Here is a 20,638-nt window from a genome sequence, read left to right on the forward strand (position 1 = left end):
GAGATTTTGTATTTCCTTGATGAATCTCCTTCACATTTTCCAGGCTGACTTTTTGCAGTTGTGTACTGTCATTCCGTGGAGCCTTGAGAGGCTGACAAGTATGCTCGTTGCAACAGATATTTATTGTTCTTCATCCTGTGCCAGACACTATTCTATATATGAGGCACTGAATAAACTCTGTGTTTACTTCTAAAATATGTCTTAAACTCACAGAGGTTACAATGGGTGGAGGCGGGGGTGGTGGTGAGGTCAGGGAGCAGTTTTTAAAGAAAAAAATTATCTGAAGGAGTAGCAAGTGATCTGAAAGAGGAAACACAAAGTACTTCATTCACCCAGCGTGAGCCAGGGAATTTGCTTAGAGCACAGGCCATTTAAATTAAGACAGGAAAGATGACTAAGAGACAGGTAGGTTAAAACAGGATTCAGTGGCAAACAGGGTGAACTATGGTGCTACCAGCAGAGGCAGAGGATAGAGTCTTCCGTATATTGGGAGACATAGAAAAAAATGAGTTGGCAGGACCGTGAGTACACGAGACTAGAAAGGCAAAGGGCCCTGATGATGCTGTCAGTTTTGTTAAAGGTTTTGACTGTTATTCAGGAGTAAGAGAAGGCTTTGAAAGCTTGTAATCAGTCGAGTAATATGAAGCACTGTAGAAAGCTCACTCTGCTGACATCATGAAGAATGAGTTTGAGGGAAAAGAACCTGATAAATGGAGGTCAGTTAGGGAAAATTTAGGAGGTTCATGTAGTCTAGGTCCTGGTCTAAGATCTTGGCAGTGGTGATGAAATTAACTGGAAGGATTTGACAGATATTTGGGGGGAAGATTCAATAGAGTTTAGTGACTTTTTGGATAAGAGAAACGAGAAGGAAGGATTCAAAGAAGATCCTCAATCAGGCTGTTCCATCTCTGAGTCTAGAGCGAAACCTGGAATAAGGGCAGGTATGCAGGGAAAGTGCAGTTGTTAATGATGTGTTCAATGTGGGACATGTTGGATCAGCTGAACCAAGAGTCAGCAAGAGAAAGAAAAGCTGATAAGAATTCCTGAGGTGTGGGGTTCAGGTCCAGTGCCACTGGTGGTAAGACTTTTAGCTGGGTTGCCCTTCATATGGAAAACTGGAACATTTTTTTCCATCAAGAATCAAAAACTATCTGGGCAACTCTAACTAAACCCATAATATGAGTAAAGTACTTTATAAAAAGTAGAAAAACAGACTAATACAAATAAGCAAAAATAAATGAATTAAATAAGAAATGTTGCTATTTAGAATTCAGGAGATATAGAAAGATAAAGGGGTAGATGGATAGTAGGGCAAAGTTTCTAAAAGGGCATATTAGAGTTTTTTTTTTTTTTTTAATGATGATGGCCCAGTGTCTTTGGGGTTTTCCTGAATTGTTTCCAGGGAAGTGTGGGTGTGGACCATTTATTTCTTCTGAGACATATCTATATCTCTATCTATATATCTATATCTGTTTCCTGTCTATCTAGCTAGCTAGCTAGCTAGCTATCTCCTTTTCTTAATGTGATTAGGAGAATTGGAAAACCTAGGGGAAGAGATTAATGAGTTAAAGAGGACAGCAATAGCCAAACATTTATTGAGCGCAAGCCACGTGCCAGATCCTTTTCTAGGTGTTTCCCACAGGTGCAATCATCTAATCCTCATTCATTAAGGTAGGTGCTATTATCCAGTTTCACTAAGGAGGAAACTGAGGCACAAAGCAATTAAGTAACTTTCTCAATTTCATACATTTAGTAATTCATGGAATGAGGATTTAAACCTTGGAAATCTGACACTTGAGCCCACCCAATTATCTGTCACATTATAGGGGCTTTACATAAATATATAAATATCTATATATGACATAGTCATAAATAGAATATGCAACCAGATAACTTATTCCAGGTCTATAGGTAGTAGAACTGCTGGATAGAACAGTTAAATGCTTGACTGAATGTGCAGGTGCTTTCACTGATACACCAAAAAGTCAAGTGAATTAATATATATGACTTTGTCCATGCTATAAGTATGTATATCCAAAGTAGCATACACTAAGAGTGAATGATGAGAGACAGGATGAGAAACCCACCAACTTCCTGTATACACCACGTATTTCTTTGATGAAGGAAGAAGGGGGAAATAATTAAATTATTTGCCAGAGAATTTGTAGGACAGGCCAAGAAAGGGACATTACTGTTCTCCACGAGCTCCTAGATATAGCCAGAGGGGAAGCAGAGTGACCTTAAAGTGACAGAAGAAGTAAGGAGAATTTTGAAAATTATTTTTTGTATGTTTGGTATTTTCATGTGTGAGTTGCTCATAATATGAGCATTGCTAAGCACAGCTATCCCTGTTTTTATTTTAATACTTTTAATATGATTTGATGAGCATACAATCAAAACCTGTCTAAATAAATATACATGGTTGAATTGTAAGTTTTTTCAACTACAGAAAATTTCAGATAAAAATATCCATGTGCATATTTTCTAGAAAAATGTAAAGTCATTTAATGCTGCCCATGGGCAGTTTTGAAAGTATGAACATAAATAAGGATTTAATTTTCTCACTCAAATATTTTTCTAATTTGATGAACAAGCTGAAAAAGTAGAAATGACAGCCATTTAAATGATCTTCTAGAGAAGCTTAAAGGGGGCCTCAGAATCTTATTTTTTCTTAAAGGCAACTCTGTGTGTGTGTACCCAGGCATAAATACATTTTGTAATTAAAGTTAAAGCCTTGGAATGTTGCCTTAGACTCAGCCATCCCATTAGCTGTAAAGAAAAGGATGAACTGAATCAGAGGCCCTTGGGAAAATTTAAGCAGGGGGCGTAATTCATAGCCTCCAGGAAACAAAATCTGTTTATGTAAAAGTATAAGAATAGATGAGTCATGAGCATAAAAATATCACAAATGGAAAAAAAAAAAAAACACAAAAAACCTAGACTGTAGTAGGGGCAGAGGATTGACCTAAAAATTTTGGGTAGACTCAAGTATCCCTCATGTTTCTCATAGACGTTTGTTTTTCGGTTTCAACTTAAAATCTGTGACATGAAAAAAAAAGTTTTAAATGAAATACCAAATCACCCACATGTGACTCATGGTGAATAACAAACAGGACAGACATTTGTCAGCGTTTAACAGCTCCCTGGTATTCATCATTTACATAGTATGCAGTTACCAGGTGAGGGTTTTCACAAAATTAAAATATTAAAAGTAATTTTAATAATTATAACCAGTTCATGGTTACCATAGATATGCAAAAGGATTTATTTTATAATTTTGGGTGTTACTGTTACACCCTCTCCTACCCAGAAAATTGATATATGTGTGGATGGATATGCACACTTGTTTTGAAAGACAACCTATTTAGAGCTTGATTCTCATGCCCTTTGGCAGGTGGCTAGTGTTTATGTGCAGCTGGATAACCTACTCCTGGTCTGTATATAAATAGTGGAACCATGGGATAGACTAGTCAAGTGCCTGACTGAATTGTGTGTGTGTTCTCATTAATGCACCACAAAAACCAAGTTGATTAAAAACATTTCTTTTAGTTACTTAGTGTGGTAATAAAGGCAGTATTAGGTTCAAATTATATTTAAATTTGTTTTCCAGAATTATTTCTCAACTTTGAGTTGCATAATATAGTATAGAAACCTAGTAAATTTACTCATACTTGAAAGTTTGCTCTAATAATCTGATTTAAAATCCTCACTTAGGAGATTTTTATTTTATTTCTTATTAAAACTTCTACTTCCAAAATATACCCACTCAACATTTTTTGAGACCTTGAGGGTAAATGTTATTAGACACAGTTGCTACTTTTAGTATTCTTAGAGTTAATTGAAATAGCAAAATAAAGAGTGAATTGTGCTCTTCAAGCTATTTTACACACTATGTCTTGAGACATGGTTTTCTTTTAAACTATGAAAGTTAATTTTCTTACAGCATGTTATAGTTCTTTTCTTGCCACTAAGTCATAAAATTAATCATAAGATATTGCACTGGTGTCTTTTATTTTTTTGGTACGCGGGCCTCTCACTGTTGTGGCCTCTCACGTTGCGGAGCACAGGCTCCGGACGCGCAGGCCCAGTGGCCATGGCTCACGGGCCCAGCCGCTCCGCGGCATGTGCGATCTTCCCGGACCGGGGTACGAACCCGTGTCCCCTGCGTCGGCAGGCAGACTCTCAACCGCTGCGCCACCAGGGAAGCCCCTGCACTGGTGTCTCTTGAGCACATGTACAAAAAACTCTGGTCAACTCAAACAAGCAAGCAATAAAAGAAATAAGCAAATAGAAGGATTCGTTGAAAGGCTCTTTAGGTGCTCACATAATCAAAGGGATTCCTGGAAATCAAAGCTCTTGGAGCAGGGTCAGGTAGCTTGGGGTACTGAGCAGCAGGACCTCGTGAAGCTTCTCTCTAGATCTGTAGCCTGAAAACTTCAGTCTGAATGCCAAACACTAAACACCATTGCCTGTTTTGTGCAGCCTGCAAGGTAATAGGTTTTGTTATGTTTTTTTAAGTTTTGAATGGTTGGAAAAATAAAAAGAATACTATTTTGTGGCACATAAGAATTATATGAAATTCAGATTTCAGTGATCATCAAGTTTTACTGAAACACACTTCTACCCATTTATTTATGTATTGTCTATGGTTGCTTTTGTGCTGTAATGACAGAATTGTAGTGACAGAATCGTTTTCAGACAGCTTTGCCTGCAAAGCTGAGAATATTTACTTCTGGGCCTTTACAGGGCAATTTTCTTGACCCATGGACTAGAGAACTGTGGTGTGTGTGTGTGTGTGTGTGTGTGTATGTGTGTGTATATATATATATATATATATATATATATATATATATGTGTCACAACTTCTTTATCCATTCATCTGTTGGTGGGCAGTTAGGTTGCTTCCATGTCTTGGCTATTGTAAATAGTGCTGCTATGAACATTGGGGTGCATATATGTTTTCAAATTAGAGTTTTTGTCTTTTCTGGATATATACTCACAAGTGGAATTGCTGGATCATATGGTAACTCTGTTATTAGTCTTTTAAGGAACCTCCATACTGTTCTCCACAGTGGCTGTGCCAGTTTAAACCCCACCAACAGTGTAGGAAGGTTCCCTTTTCTCTACACCCTCAGCCATAAAAAAGAATGATATAATACCATTTGCAGCAACATGGATGGACCGAGAGATTGTCACACTAAGTGAAGTAAGCCAGACAGAGAAAGACAAATATATGATATCACTTATATGTGGAATCTAAAAAAATGATACAAATGAGCTTATTTACAAAATAAAAAACAGACTCACAGACATAGAAAACAAATTTATGGTTACCAAAGGGGAAAGGTGGGGGTGGGATGAATTGGGAGCTTGGGACTAACAGATACATACTACTATATATAAAACAGATAAACAACAAGGTCCTACTGTATAGCACATGGAACTATATTCAATATCTTGTAATAACCTACAATGGAATATATATGACTGAATCACTTTGCTGTACACCAGTAACTAACACAACATTTTAAATCAACTATACTTTAACACAACATTGTAAATCAACTATACTTTGATAATTTTTTTTTCCCCTGCAGGAATAAAAGGATTGCTGCCACCATGGGTGGGTGGGGAGGGAAGAACAGGTAACTTTTGAGCTGCATATTTAAGGATGATGTTCCAATTATTTATTACCATAAAACAACCCCAAAATTTAGTGGCTTAAAACAACATCATTTATTTTACTTGGTAATCTGTATTTTGTGCAGTGCCTGGTGGAAAGGAATTATGGCTGCTCAGTTGGGGCAGCTCAAATAGTGACTAGAAGACCTACTTTCAAGGTTACTCACTCACTGTCTGGCTAGTTGGTACTAGCTGTTGATTGAGAGGCCCTTGGGTCTTCTAAATGAACCTCTTCACAGGCTGCTTGGACTTCCTCACAGCATAGTAGGTGGGTTCTAAGAACTAAGGTCCCAAGTGAACAAGGTGGAAGTACATAGCGTTTTTCTGACCTAGCCTTGGACTTCACATTGTGTCACCTGTGCTATACTCTGTTGGTTGAGGCAGTCACAAAGTGCCAGTCAGTTTCAAGAAGAGACATAGACATTAACTCTTGATGGGGAAGCTGCAGACTTCTAGAAGAGTATTTGGAGTTTGAGATATCTTTATAACAGTCTTTGAAAAATGTAATTTCACACAGATTAGAAGAAATTTGAAAAGCTGAAAAGATAGGAAATATTAATAGGAGATGTAGAAATGTACAAAAGCAAGGATTTGTGAAGGGCTTAGCATATTCAAGAAATATCAAATTTTCAGTGAGCTTAGAGTTTTTATAGCACTTAATAGTTGGAATATAATCCTTAAAGATGCAGCTCAGGTTAGCCCCATCCACCAGAGGGCAGACAGCAGAAGCAAGAACTACAATCCTGCAGCCTGTGGAACAAAAAGCACATTCATAGAAAGATAGACAAGATGAAAAGGAAGAGGGCTATGTACCAGATGAAGGAACAAGATAAAACCCCAGAAAAACAACTAAATGAGGTGGAGACAGGCAACCTTCCAGAAAAAGAATTCAGAATAATGATAGTGAAGATGATCCAGGACCTCAGAAAAACTATGGAGTTATTTTTCTCTCACAGCTGCTGCTGCTGTGAAAGTGTGTCCACTAAATTCCTGAGAGTCCTTCCTAGATTGTTTTGAGTTATAAGCACATGGGTACTTCCCACAGTGAAAACTCATTTGCACCGTATTGTGTACAAAATCATCTAGGTGTCTGGCCTGGTGATATCAGCACTATACCTTTTAAAAAATTCTCATATTTCTTTGGTTTGTTGTCTTAATGTGTTAGCAGGTCAATTTTAAGCCTGATTTTCACTGGCTGTTACTTACCTCTAGAACCAACTAAAATCATAAAGCACTTTGCATTGATAATACTGTATTTTTCTACTATAAAAGATGGGTTATATTCTGCATACTTCCAAAGAGTCATTTATAAAGATTCAAAGCATTAACATCCAGTTTGTCAGAACCTGTCTAGTTCCTAGACCCACTCTTTTCACAGCCTGTACCAGTTGATTGCAGCCTGTAAACTCAGTTCCCCTTGTGCCATTAGGGGCAATTCTGGTTTTAAAACAGGAGGGGTCAAAATAGTTTTAGCTCAACTCTGTTAGACTGAGCATGAAGCTCTTCTCCTTGTCTGGCATTTGCACAGTTCTCATTATTGCAATTCTTCCTTGTCCTGGCTAACCAAACATTTTCTTATATTCAGATCTTTTCATAGAAGTATACCTTTATGTTACTGGGGTCTTGCCTATCTCATATCATACCTTTTTCTTATTCTTGACTACATAGCCTGGGGACCTACTACTTGTTGATACAGCATCCAGAAACTGGTACCTATCTTCTTGCATTCAGGGCATTCTTTGGTCTTGGCCTCTATATGGCAACTGCCTATGAATACTGTATTTTTTTCTCCACTTTTCAGAATGTGCAGCTCAATTTCTGCCTTCTAGTGCCTGTCCACTGGCACTGCACGTCTATTTTAGACCTCTGGGTTTCTGTAGAGAACAAAACTCTGTCTGCTTGTGACTTCAGAAATGAGACAGAATGGGAACCATGTCAAATTATGTACAGTAAAATATTACATTATATTGATAAGGTTGGTAAGTTGTGTCAACAAACATTTATTATTTTCTAGCATTGAAGCAGACAATATTTGTCAGTGAGTACAGTTTGTCAGCCCCTTGCCATGATTTATCTTCCTCCCTTCTAATAAAAATTTCAATTTCACTTGCAATTTCATTTAGATGGTTTTCATAGCAGTGTCTTTAATCCAGTTGCAATTTACCTATCTTCATTGTTTATTCCTAAAGAAAATAAATTCTTTGTCTGAGATCTGATGAATAAACCCGTGATAATGTTCACAATATGACTCAGACACTTCTCCCAACTCTATAATTAAACTAACTCCTTTTTTGGTTTGAAGTTCTCATCTAATATCTATCTCTCATTTGAATTATAACGAATTATCAGTACTTGGCAAAATGGTAAGATTTCATGTATATTTCAGCTGCTATTAATCTTTTATTTCTTTGAATTCACATGATACTAATGGCTTCGACCACATAAGCCCTTGCTAAACAGCTGTTCTCATTCTCCTTGAAGTGCAGCTTCCTAAAATGCTCTTCATGGTCTGACGTCCCTTCCACAAGTCCCCTAGACTTTCTTATTTTCACTCTCCTTTGTTTTTTTCACCCTGTGGTCTTGCAGATGACTACGTAGACCTACAGACATGATTTCTTTCCTTTTTACTTTACTTTGCCCCCTTCCTTCAGGCCTCTCTTCGATCGCTGTGCTCCGCTTCTTTATCTTTATTCTGTAATTCCTCCCCTCAATGGCCCTGATGATAGATGTAGTTGAGACTCACCAGAGCCTTGGCAGAAGCCAGGGGAGCACAGTTCAGGTTGTGTTTTCCCTAACTCCCACAGGCTTGTTCCTCCAGATGCTCTCACTGCTCTCCTGGTCCCCACGGCCTTGTGCCTCCAGGGTACACGTTACACGCTCCGCCTCCTCCACCCCTGAGCCTCCTGTAGGAGTTGCTGCAGCAGGCTCTGTAACCTCTGTGTCACCGTCCTCAGATGTGAAACTGTCGTTCCCCCTCTCAGCAGTCATTCGCAGGGGAACACTGCTTATGCAGTCATCTGATGTACAGATATTACAAAACCATTTGCTTACAAATATGAGGACATTGGGGCATAGATAGACTAAAAGACTTTGAAACACTCACAAGGCAGTTAAGTGTTAGAAGTGAACTTGCTACTAGATCTCTGACTTCTAAGCAAAAAAAAAAAAAAAAAAAATTGTGAAACAGTTGGGGTGTTAGGACTATCTGCCTTTATCCATGTTTTCTAATTTATTCTCCGCCCACAACACAAATTTGTAAGGCTGCCAATCTACTATTACTATGTTGGGCTTAAAATCTTTGTCAGAAAGGTCATTGCAAATTTCAACGAAAAGATCTGTCTTCTTTGAGTACCAGACACAGAAGTTTAAATATAAAGGTCTTGGAATTTATCTTTACACATTTTCCTGCTTGGATGTGGACTTTCAGGGAACTGGAAGTTAAATTTTATACTCCTTGTAAGGGTGTACTGCTTAAAAAAGGGAGGACCTATTCCCTCTTCATTGTTTCTTTTCACGTAAGTAAAGTGAATCTATACCTTCAACAGCAAATATCACTTCACTCACTGTAAACTAATTAGTATGGTAAAATAACTTAACTATTTACAAGCATATCTCTAAACGGCATTTACAACTTTCTCTTAACCTCATTTGCAGTTCTACTAAAACTATACCTGTACAACTTCTCTGAAACCTAGGGCCTCAGAATATATCTCTGCTGGGTTTTTTTGTTTTTTTTTTAACATCTTTATTGGGGTATAAATGCTTTACAATGGTGTGTTAGTTTCTGCTTTATAACAAAGTGAATCAGTTATACATATGCATATGTTCCCATATCTCTTCCTTCTTGCGTCTCCCTCCCTCCCACCCTCCCTATCCCACCCCTCCAGGCGATCACAAAGCACCAAGCTGATATCCCTGTGCTATGCGGCTGCTTCCCACTAGCTATCTACTTTACGTTTGTTAGTGTATATATGTCCATGCCTCTCTCTCGCTTTGTCACAGCTCACCCTTCCCCCTCCGCATACCCTCAAGTCCGTTCTCCAGTAGGTCTGTGTCTTTATTCCTGTCTTACCCCTAGGTTCTTCATGACATTTTTTTCCCTTAAATTCCATACATATGTGTTAGCATACGGTATTTGTCTTTCTCTTTCTGACTTACTTCACTCTGTATGACAGACTCTAGGTCTATCCACCTCATTACAAATAGCTCAATTTCGTTTCTTTCTATGGCTGACAAATATTCCATTGTATATGTGTGCCACAACTTCTTTATCCATTCATCTGATGATGGGCACTTAGGTTGTTTCCATCTCCTGGCTATTGTAAATAGAGCTGCAATGAACATTTTGGTACATGACTCTTTTTGAATTATGGTTTTCTCAGGGTATATGCCCAGTAGTGAGATTGCTGGGTCATATGATAGTTCTATTTGTAGTTTTTTAAGGAACCTCCATACTGTTCTCCATAGTGGCTGTACCAATTCACATTCCCACCAGCAGTGCAAGACTGTTCCCTTTTCTCCATACCCACTCCAGCATTTATTGTTTCTAGATTTTTTGATGATGGCCATTCTGACTGGTGTGAGATGATATCTCATTGTAGTTTTGATTTGCATTTCTCTAATGATTAATGATGTTGAGCATTCTTTCATGTGTTTGTTGGCAGTCTGTATATCTTCTTTGGAGAAATGTCTATTTAGGTCTTCTGCCCATTTTTGGATTGGGTTGTTTGTTTTTTTGTTATTGAGCTGCATGAGCTACTTATAAATTTTGGAGATTAATCCTTTGTCAGTTGCTTCATTTGCAAATATTTTCTCCCATTCTGAGGGTTGTCTTTTGGTCTTGTTTATGGTTTCCTTTGCTGTGCAAAAGCTTTGAAGTTTCGTTAGGTCCCATTTGTTTATTTTTGTTTTTATTTCCATTTCTCTAGGAGGTCGGTCAAAAAGGATCTTGCTGTGATTTATGTCATAGAGTGTTTTGCCGATGTTTTCCTCTAAGAGTTTGATAGTTTCTGGCCTTACATTTAGGTCTTTAATCCATTTTGAGCTTATTTTTGTGTATGGTGTTAGCGAGTGATCTAATCTCATACTTTTACATATAACTGTCCAGTTTTCCCAGCACCACTTATTGAAGAGGCTGTCCTTTCTCCACTGTACATTCCTGCCTCCTTTATCAAAGATAAGCTGACCATATGTGCGTGGGTTTATCTCTGGGCTTTCTATCCTGTTCCATTGATCTATCTTTCTGTTTTTGTGCCAGTACCATACTGTCTTGATTACTGTAGCTTTGTAGTATAGTCTGAAGTCAAGGAGCCTGATTCCTCCAGCTCTGTTTTTCGTTCTCAAGATTGCTTTGGCTGTTCAGGGTCTTTTGTTTTTCCATACAAATTGTGAAATTTTTTGCTCTAGTTCTCTGAAAAATGCCAGTGGTAGTTTGATAGGGATTGCATTGAATCTATAGATTGCTTTCGGTAGTACCGTCATTTTCACAATGTTGATTCTTCCAATCCAAGAACATGGTATATCTCTCCATCTATTTGTATCATCTTTAATTTCTTTCATCAGTGTCTTATAATTTTCTGCATACAGATCTTTTGTCTCCTTAGGTAGGTTTATTCCTAGATATTTTATTCTTTTTGTTGCAATGGTAAATGCAATGGTAAATGGGAGATTTACAAAAGTGATTGAAAAATCACTTTCAGATTTTTCATCATTAGTGTATAGGAATGCCAGAGATTTCTGTGCATTAATTTTGTATCCTGCTACTTTACCAAATTCATTGATTAGCTCTAGTTGTTTTCTGGTAGCATCTTTAGGATTCTTTATGTATAGTATCATGTCATCTGCACACAGTGACAGCTTTATTTCTTCTTTTCTGATTTGGATTCCTTTTATTTCCTTTTCTTCTCTGATTGCTGTGGCTAATACTTCCAAAACTATGTTGAATAAGAGTGGTGAGAGTGGGCAACCTTGTCTTCTTCCTGATCTTAGTGGAAATGCTTTCAGTTTTTCACCATTGAGGATGATGTTGGCTGTGGGTTTGTCACATATGGCCTTTATTTATTATGTTGAGGAAAGTTCCCTCTATGCCTACTTTCTGCAGGGTTTTTATCGTAAATGGGTGTCGAATTTTGTCAAAAGCTTTCTCTGCATCTATTGAGATGATCATATGGTTTTTCTCCTTCAATTTGTTAATATGGTTTATCACATTGATAGATTTGCGTATATTGAAGAATCCTTGCATTCCTGGAATAAACCCCACTTGATCATGGTGTATGATCCTTTTAATGTGCTGTTGGGTTCTGTTTGCTAGTGTTTTGTTGAGGATTTTTGCATCTATGTTCATCAGTTATATTGGCCTGTAGTTTTCCTTCTTTGTGACATCCTTGTCTGGTTTTGGTATCAAGGTGATGGTGGCCTCATAGAAGGAATTTGGGAGTGTTCCTCCCTCTGCTATATTTTGGAAGAGTTTGAGAAGGATAGGTGTTAGCTCTTCTCTAAATGTTTGATAGAATTCGCCTGTGAAGCCATCTGGTCCTGGGCTTTTGTTTGTTGGAAGATTTTTAATCACATTTTCAACTTCAGTGCTTGTGATTGGTCTGTTCATATTTTCTATTTCTTCCTGATTCAGTCTTGGCAGGTTGTGCATTTCTAAGAATTTGTCCATTTCTTCCAGGTTGTCCATTTTATTGGCATAGAGTTGCTTGTAGTAATCTCTCATGATCTTTTGTATTTCTGCAGTGTTAGTTGTTACTTCTACTTTTTCATTTCTAATTGTATTGATTTGAGTCTTCTCCCTTTTTTTCTTGATGAATCTGGCTAATGGTTTATCAATTTTGTTTATCTTCTCAAAGAACTAGCTTTTAGTTTTATTGATCTTTGCTATTGTTTCCTTCATTTCTTTTTCATTTAATTCTGATCTGATTTTTATGATTTCTTTCCTTCTGCTAACTTTGGGGTTTTTTTGTTCTTCTTTCTCTAATTGCTTTAGGTACAAGGTTAGGTTGTTTATTCGAGATGTTTCCTGCTTCTTAAGGTGGGCTTGTATTGCTGTAAACTTCCCTCTTCGAACTGCTTTTGCTGCATCCCATAGGTTTTGGGTCGTTGTGTCTCCACTGTCATTTGTTTCTAGGTATTTTTTTTATATCCTATTTGATTTCTTCAGTGATCACTTCGTTATTAAGTAGTGTATTGTTTAGCCTCCATGTGTTTGTATTTTTTACAGATCTTTTCCTGTAATTCATATCTAGTCTCATGGCGTTGTGGTCAGAAAAGATACTTGATACAATTTTCTTAAATTTACCAAGATTGATTTGTGACCCAAGATATGATCTATCCTGGAGAATGTTGCATGAGCACTTGAGAAAAATGTGTATTCTGTTGTTTTTGGTTGGAGTGTCCTATAAATATCAATTAAGTCCATCTTGTTTAATGTATCATTTAAAGCTTGTGTTTCCTTATTTATTTTCATTTTGGATGATCTGTGCTTTGGTCAAAGTGGGGTGTTAAAGTCCCGTACTATGAATGTGTTACTGTCGATTTCCCCTTTTATGGCTGTTAGTATTTGCCTTATGTATTGAGGTGTTCCTGTGTTGGGTGCATAAATATTTACAGTTGTTATATCATCTTCTTGGATCAATCCCTTGATCATTATGTAGTGTCCTTCTTTGTCTCTTCTAATAGTCTTTATTTTAAAGTCTATTTCTTCTGATATGAGATGTGCTACTCCAGCTTTCTTTTGGTTTCCAGTTGCATGGAATATCTTTTTCCATCCCCTTACTTTCAGTCTGTATGTGTCTGTAGGTCTGAAGTGGGTCTCTTGTAGACAGCAAATATATGGGTCTTGTTTCTGTATCCATTCAGCCAATCTGTGTCTTTTGGTGGGAGGATTTAATCCACTTACATTTAAGGTAATTATCGATATGTATGTTCCTATTCCCATTTTCTAAATTGTTTTGGGTTCGTTATTGTAGGTCTCATCCTTCTCTTGTGTTACTTGCCTAGAGAAGTTCCTTTAGCATTTGTTGTAAGGCTGGTTTGGTGGTGCTGAACTCTCTCAGCTTTTGCTTGTCTGTAAAGGTTTTAATTTCTCCATCAAATCTGAATGAGATCCTTGCTGGCTAGAGTAATCTTGGTTGCAGGTTTTTCTCCTTCATCACTTTCAGTATGTCCTGCCACTCCCTTCTGGCTTACAGAGTTTCTGCTGAGAGATCAGCTGTTAACCTTATGGGGATTCCCTTGTGTGTTATTTGTTGTTTTTCCCTTGCTGCTTTTAATATGCTTTCTTTGTATTTAATTTTTGACAGTTTGATTAATATGTGTCTTGGCGTATTTCTCCTTGGATTTTTCCTGTATGGGACTCTCTGTCCTTCCTGGACTTGATTAACTATTTCCTTTCCCATTTTAGGGAAGTTTTCAACTATAATCTCTTCAAATATTTTCTCAGTCCCTTTTTCTCTTCTTCTTTTGGAACCCCTATAATTTGAATGTTGGTGCATTTAATGTTGTCCCAGAGGTCTCTGAGACTGTCCTCAGTTCTTTTCATTCTTTTTTCTTTATTCTGCTCTGCAGTAGTTATTTCCACTATTTTATCTTCCAGGTCACTTATCCGTTCTTCTGCCTCAGTTATTCTGCTATTGATCCCATCTAGAGTCTTTTTCATTTCATTTATTGTGTTGTTGATCACTGTTTGTTTCATCTTTATTTCTTCTTGGTCCTTGTTACATGTTTCTTGCATTTTGTCCATTCTATTTCCAAGATTTTGGATCATCTTTACTATCATTATTCTGAATTCTTTTTCAGGTAGACTGCCTATTTCCTCTTCATTTGTTAGATCTGTTTCATTTTTATCTTGCTCCTTCAAGTGCTCTGTGTTTTTCTGTCTTCTTATTTTGCTTATCTTACTGTGTTTGGGATCTCCTTTTTGCAGGCTGCAGGTTCGTAGTTCCCGTTGTTTTTGATGTTTGTCTCCAGTGGCTAAGATTGGTTCAGTGGGTTGTGTAGGCTTCCTGGTGGATGGGACTAGTGCCTGTGTTCTGGTGGATGAGGCTGGATCTTGTCTCTCTAGTGGGCAGGTCCACGTCTGGTGATGTGTTTTGGGTTGTCTGTGGACTTATTATGATTTTAGGCAACCTCTCTGCTAATGAGTGGGGTTGTGTTCCTGTTTTGCTAGTTGTTTGGCATAGGTTGTCCAGCACTGTAGCTTGCTGGTCGTTGAGTGAAGCTGGGTGCTGGTGTTGAGATGGAGATCTCTGGGAGATTTTCGCCGTTTGATATTATGTGGAGCTGGGAGGTCTCTTGTGGACCAGTGTCCTGAAGTTGGCTCTCCCACCTCAGAGGCACAGCACTGACTCCTGGCTGGAGCACCAAGAGCCTTTCCTCCACACAGCTCAGAATAAAAGGGAGAAAAAGTAGAGAGAAAGAATTAGTAGAAGTAGGAAGAAAGAAAGAAAGAAAGAAAGACAGGAGGGAGGGAGGGAGGGAGGAAGGAAGGAAGGAAGGAGGGAAGGAAGGAAAAAAGAAAGAAAGGAAGAAGATACAGTAAAATAAAATAAAGTACAGTAAAGTTATTAAATTAAAAAATAATTATTTAGAAAAAAAAAAAGGGACGGATAGAACCTTAGGACAAATGGTGGAAGCAAAGCTATACAGACAAAATCTCACACAGAAGCATACACATACAACCTCACAAAAAGAGGTAAAGGGGAAAAAATCATAAATCTTGCTCTCAAAGTACACCTCCTCAATTTGGGATGATTCGTTGGCTATTCATGTATTCCACAGGTGCAGGGTACATCAAGTTGATTGTGGAGCTTTAATCCGCTGCTTCTGAGGCTGCTGGGAGAGATTTCCCTTTCTCTTCTTTGTTCTCACAGCTCCCGGGGCTCAGCTTTGGATTTGGCCCCGCCTCTGCGTGTAGGTCGCTGGAGAGCGTCTGTTTTTTGCTCAGACGGTGGGGTTAAAGGAGCCGCTGATTCGGGGGCTCTGGCTCACTCAGGCCGCGGGGAGGGAGGAGCGCGGAGTCCAGGGTGAGCCTGCGGTGGCAGAGGCCAGCGTGACGTTGCAGCAGCCTGAGGCCCGCATGTGTTCTCCCATGGAAGTTGTCCCTGGATCCCTGGAACCTGACAGTGGCGGGCTGCACAGGCTCCCTGGAAGAGGGGTGTGGATAGTGACCTGTGCTCGCACACAGGCCTCTTGGTGGCGGCAGCAGCAGCCTTAGCGTCTCCCGCCCGTCTCTGGGGTCCGTGCTTTTAGCCGCAGCTCGTGCCCATCTCTGGAGTCCGCGCTTTTAGCCGCGGTTCGCACCAGTCTTCGGGGTCTGCGCTTTTAGCCGCGGCTCGCGCCCGTCTCTGGAGTTCCTTTAAGCAGCGCTCTTAAACCCCTCTCCTTGCGCACCAGGAAACAAAGAGGGAAGAAAAACTCTCTTGCCTCTTCGGCAGGTCCAGACTTTTCCCTGGACTCCCTCCCGGCTAGCCGTGGCGCACTAGCCCCCTTCAGGCTGTGTTCACGCCGCCAACCCCAGTCCTTTCCCTGCATCCGACCGAAGCCCGAGCCTCAGCTCCCAGCCCCGCCCGCCCCGGCGGGTGAGCACACAAGCCTCTCGGGCTGGTGAGTGCCGGTCGGCACCGATCCTCTGTGCGGTAATCTCCCCGCTTTGCCCTCCGCACCCCTGTTGCTGTGCTCTCCTCCGCGGCTTCGAAGCTCACCGCTCCGCCTCCCGCAGTCTCCGCCCGCGAAGGGGCTTCCTAGTGTGTGGAAACCTTTCCTCCTTCGCAGCTCCCTCCCACTGGTGCAGGTCCCGTCCCTATTCTTTTGTCTCTGTTTTTTTCTTTTTTTTCTTTTGCCCTACCCAGGTATGTGGGGAGTTTCTTGCCTTTCGGGAGGTCTGAGGTCTTCTGCCAGCATTCAGTAGGTGTTCTGTGGGAGTTGCTCCACGTGTAGATGTATTTCTTGTGTATCTGTGGGGAGGAAGGTGATCTCCGCGTCTTACTCTTCCACCATCTTCCCCTCTGCCCTCTCTGCTGGTTTTTGAAGGGAAGATTATAATTTCCAAGAATGTTTTTTTATTCAGAATGAGACTTTTAGGCTGTATCTACTCAAAGCCAAAACAATAGTCTGAATAACTAAAATTTGAATCAAACTAAAAATAGATGTTATAGTCCCTAAAACAACTGAATGGCTCAAATCCAATCTATTTACTTAAGCTATTGCTGAATGATATAGTTTATAATATGTCAAAATACATGGAAAACAAGTTTTAAATGAAGGTATATTTATTTTAAATGTTTTATACAGTACCATAGTTAAGGCTACTAACAGTGACATACAGGCTACACTCCAAATAAACAACACTTATGGAGAGCCTCCTGTGTTCCTGATATTTTTCTAGTGCTGTGTACAATGGAAATCATAGTGGTCCCTTAGGGCTACAGTAGTTGTAACCCATGAGGCATTTAAGGCTTAGTATGAAATAAGATGAAAATAATAGGGAAAGGGTGTATATATATAAAATATTACTATTTTAGTCCAACTTCTCATAGTATCTTAACATGTTCTTCATTGACTTTGAAATTTAAAAAATTAATACATTCATGTTGTGACAAGTTATGATTCATATTTTTATATATTATTTGTGAATGTTCCCCTTGTTTTATATAGGGACAAATTTCACACCCTTTAGAAGGGCTTGACTTTTAAAAATAAAGTTCTATTTAGTAACTGAGAAATGGTATTTGAATTTAGGAAAGCCTTGTAAAATGGATCCATGAGACTGGAAAGATTAATGAATCTTCAAAGAATTACTTCACTGTAATGAGTAAGTTCTATGACATTTTAAATGAATTTATAATGTAACATTACTCCTTAAAACTGTAAATTATGTCATGTTTTCTTTACTGAAAGAACAGATCCCTCAAGATTAAGGTCCTCTAGTACTTTTTTTTCTTTTTTACAGGTGTGAATACTCTTGTGTTTTTTTCCTTAGTCTATTTGCAGGTGAGAGATTCTCTATAATCCTTTGGTGTGAAAAACATTTTCTCTGAAATTTCTCACAAAACTTCACACCTTCTAGTGTGAAGTTGAATTTACCCTAGAATTCATCTAGCTATTTGTTAATTTTCAAAAGATCACTAAGAAATATATTTTGTAATTTTTTTTTTTTTTTTTTTTTTTTTGCGGTACGCGGGCCTTTCCCATTGCAGAGCACAGGCTCCGGACGCGCAGGCTCAGCGGCCATGGCTCACAGGCCCAGCCGCTCCGCGGCATGTGGAATCCTCCTGGACCGGGGCGCGAACCCATGTCCCCTGCATCGGCAGGTGGACTCCCAACCACTGCGCCACCAGGGAAGCCCTATATTTTGTAATTTAATAGCCTTTAGCATAAATAGACACATATGTAGGATAAATTGCTAAGGTATGAGGAGAAAGGAATAATAAAAGAGAGATGCTAAAGAGTGGTAGGATGATACAGAGTGAGGGACAGATTCAGTGGAGAATTGCACAATTTTGCATGTGTATTTTTCAGAATTAAAAGAGTTTTCTGTAAAATAGTTTTCTCCAAATGCTCAGTGATTCAAATTTAAGATAATTTTACTTTGGTCATATGCATTTAAATTTGTTGCTATATTTTTCTATCAGGTCTATGTCTAAAAATAATGTTAATAAATGAAACAGTCATTCATTTATGTATGTATGTAGATGTGGTATTAAAACCACAGAGCAACAGTTTTGTGCCAGGAGTCTACCAATAACTATTAGCCAATCAAAGTAATGTGATTGAACAGTTTATAAGCTATTAGAGTTAAATTTTCTGAGATTTAAGATTAAAAGGATTGCAAATGGAGTACATAAAAGTCATAGCTTACCAGTTTGATGAATAGCGTTCAATGGATTGATATTTAATTTTGTTTATGAACTGTATTTTAAATGAAATGATAACAAGTTTAGAGGAAGGAAAGTCATACCCTTCTTTCCCTCTCCCCAGCACTCACTGCTAGCCATTGAAAACTGAATATTCCTTCAAATTCTCTTTTGTTATGAACGTTCAGGATACTGGATTAACATTATACCAATTTTTTTTTTTTTCGGTATGCGGGCCTCTCACTGTTGTGGCCTCTCCCGTTGCGGAGCACAGGCTCCGGACGCGCAGGCTCAGCGGCCATGGCTCACGGGCCCAGCCACTCCGCAGCATGTGGGATCTTCCCGGAGCAGGGAACGAACCTGTGTCCCCTGCATCAGCAGGTGGACTGTCAACCACTGCGCCACCAGGGAAGCCCCTCCTAATTCTTAATGTGTAAAAGAACCCTATTCATATTTTTGTTATAAAACTTACCATATTTTACTGACTGTGCCTGCTTATGTATGTATCAAAGTTTCTCCCATGTAAGATTACAAGTTCTAGAAGTGGTTATGAGGTGAAGGAATGAAAAAGAAGCAAAGACAATGTAATTAGTATCTTACTTGTCTTGTTTTCTCCAGGACTTGAGAGAGAGTAAGTTTCTATGGATGTGTTCTAAACAAGTGGGGATGGAGATATTTCATGATCACCAACTGGTCTTACTCTTTAAGCCCTATGTTTTAGTAGTCTGTATTGTGATAACTAGTATTTTATCTAATGCAGAAATAGTCTTACTTTCATCCTTTGTCTGTTAAATTTATTCTAATTTTGTTGGTGAGATTATGGTGGTAATCTTCACATGCCATTTACAAACCACTGTGAAGACCACTGGATTTAAAAATCACCTTCATAATTCAAAGAGCTTTTCTAATGTTGTCAAACTGTTTAGCAAATGGGAGACTTTACTAAAACAGTATAGATTTTCCCAAAACCTCTTACTTCTTCCCCATCTCCCTTAAAAAAAAAATCAATGTCCATTCCTTAGAGTTCTTAGAATGTGGAAGACAGCCCTTTACATAAGTGTTTATACACCATAAGGCCTTTGATAGCTTTGTCATAGTTTTAGAGTTTAAGTTCTTAAACTGGAGCAATATTTGCATACCTTTTTTACACCCTCCAGCCTAGGAGGTTTCTAAAAATGGTTTGGCAACTTGATAAGAATGAGAAAATTGACAATCTATTTTTTTTTTAATTTCCTTCATCATGGCAGTGTGAGGATGGAGGATAGCACATTGAGCTTTATCAGGGAGAAATATGTACCAAACAGGCCCTATGTTTTAGCTAAGGTTCCACTTTGAGAGAGTGTATTTAAACTCAATCCCCATGATGTCTGGAAATGTTGAGTATTACTGCAATCTGACACTGGATGAAGTAAATGTTTTCTCTAATGTCTAAAGATAGCCTCTTGGAACTTCCCTGGTGGTGCAGTGGACAAGGCTCCTCACTCCCAATGCAGGGGGCCCAGGTTCAATCCCTGGTCAGGGAACTAGATCCCACATGAATGCTGCAACTGAGTTCGCATGCCACAACTAAGGAGTGCATGTGCTGCAGTTAAGGAGCTGGCGAGCCGCAACTAAGGAGCTGGCAAGCCACAACTAACACCCGGTGCAACAACAACAACAAAAAAAGAGTTCAAAGCATTGAAAAAAAGAAAAAGAAAGCATCTTTTATTTAAGGGGACCAGGCACCTGCTGATGAAGAAGTCTAGATCCTCCTGGCTGGAAGTGATAGGTATTCTGTTTTTGTGCTATATTTGTCAGCAGGATCCTGTGATTCCCAAGATGAGAATGTAACGGGTCCCTGGAATGTTCCCCTCCTAACACTCACTTGGTCACAGGTAAATTGATTACTGTGGCTCAATTGCTTTGTGAATAAAGAGCTCAGTCTGTTTTGATTCTCAATCTTCGCTCTTCATCTGCCATGCATCATATATTGTTTTTTTCTGCACCATTACCTACAGCGACAGACTAGACAAGACTGTGTCATTGACTGCAGACCTCATTGCAGCCCCTCTAGAATTGAAAACATACTTCTGATTATTATGTTTAAAGTCCCTAACCTGTAT

General features: G+C 39.0%; 1 protein-coding gene across 7 annotated transcripts in view; it reads left to right on the forward strand.

Annotated features, from left to right (window-relative positions):
* LOC307185613 (uncharacterized protein) overlaps positions 1-20,638 on the forward strand; it is a 913,805-nt gene that overhangs the window by 536,788 nt on the left and 356,379 nt on the right. The window contains exon 1 of one of the 7 annotated variants that reach the window (XR_013828112.1): positions 17,421-17,494. The exons of the other annotated variants lie outside the window; for them this stretch is intronic. The gene's annotated coding sequence lies outside the window, so the exon portion shown is untranslated. Of the gene's footprint in view, positions 1-17,420; positions 17,495-20,638 lie in introns of those variants that run through there. 7 annotated transcript variants of the gene reach the window in all.

This window comes from Stenella coeruleoalba (genome assembly GCF_951394435.1).
Source record: "Stenella coeruleoalba genome assembly, chromosome: 4".
Taxonomy (NCBI): domain Eukaryota; kingdom Metazoa; phylum Chordata; class Mammalia; order Artiodactyla; family Delphinidae; genus Stenella; species Stenella coeruleoalba.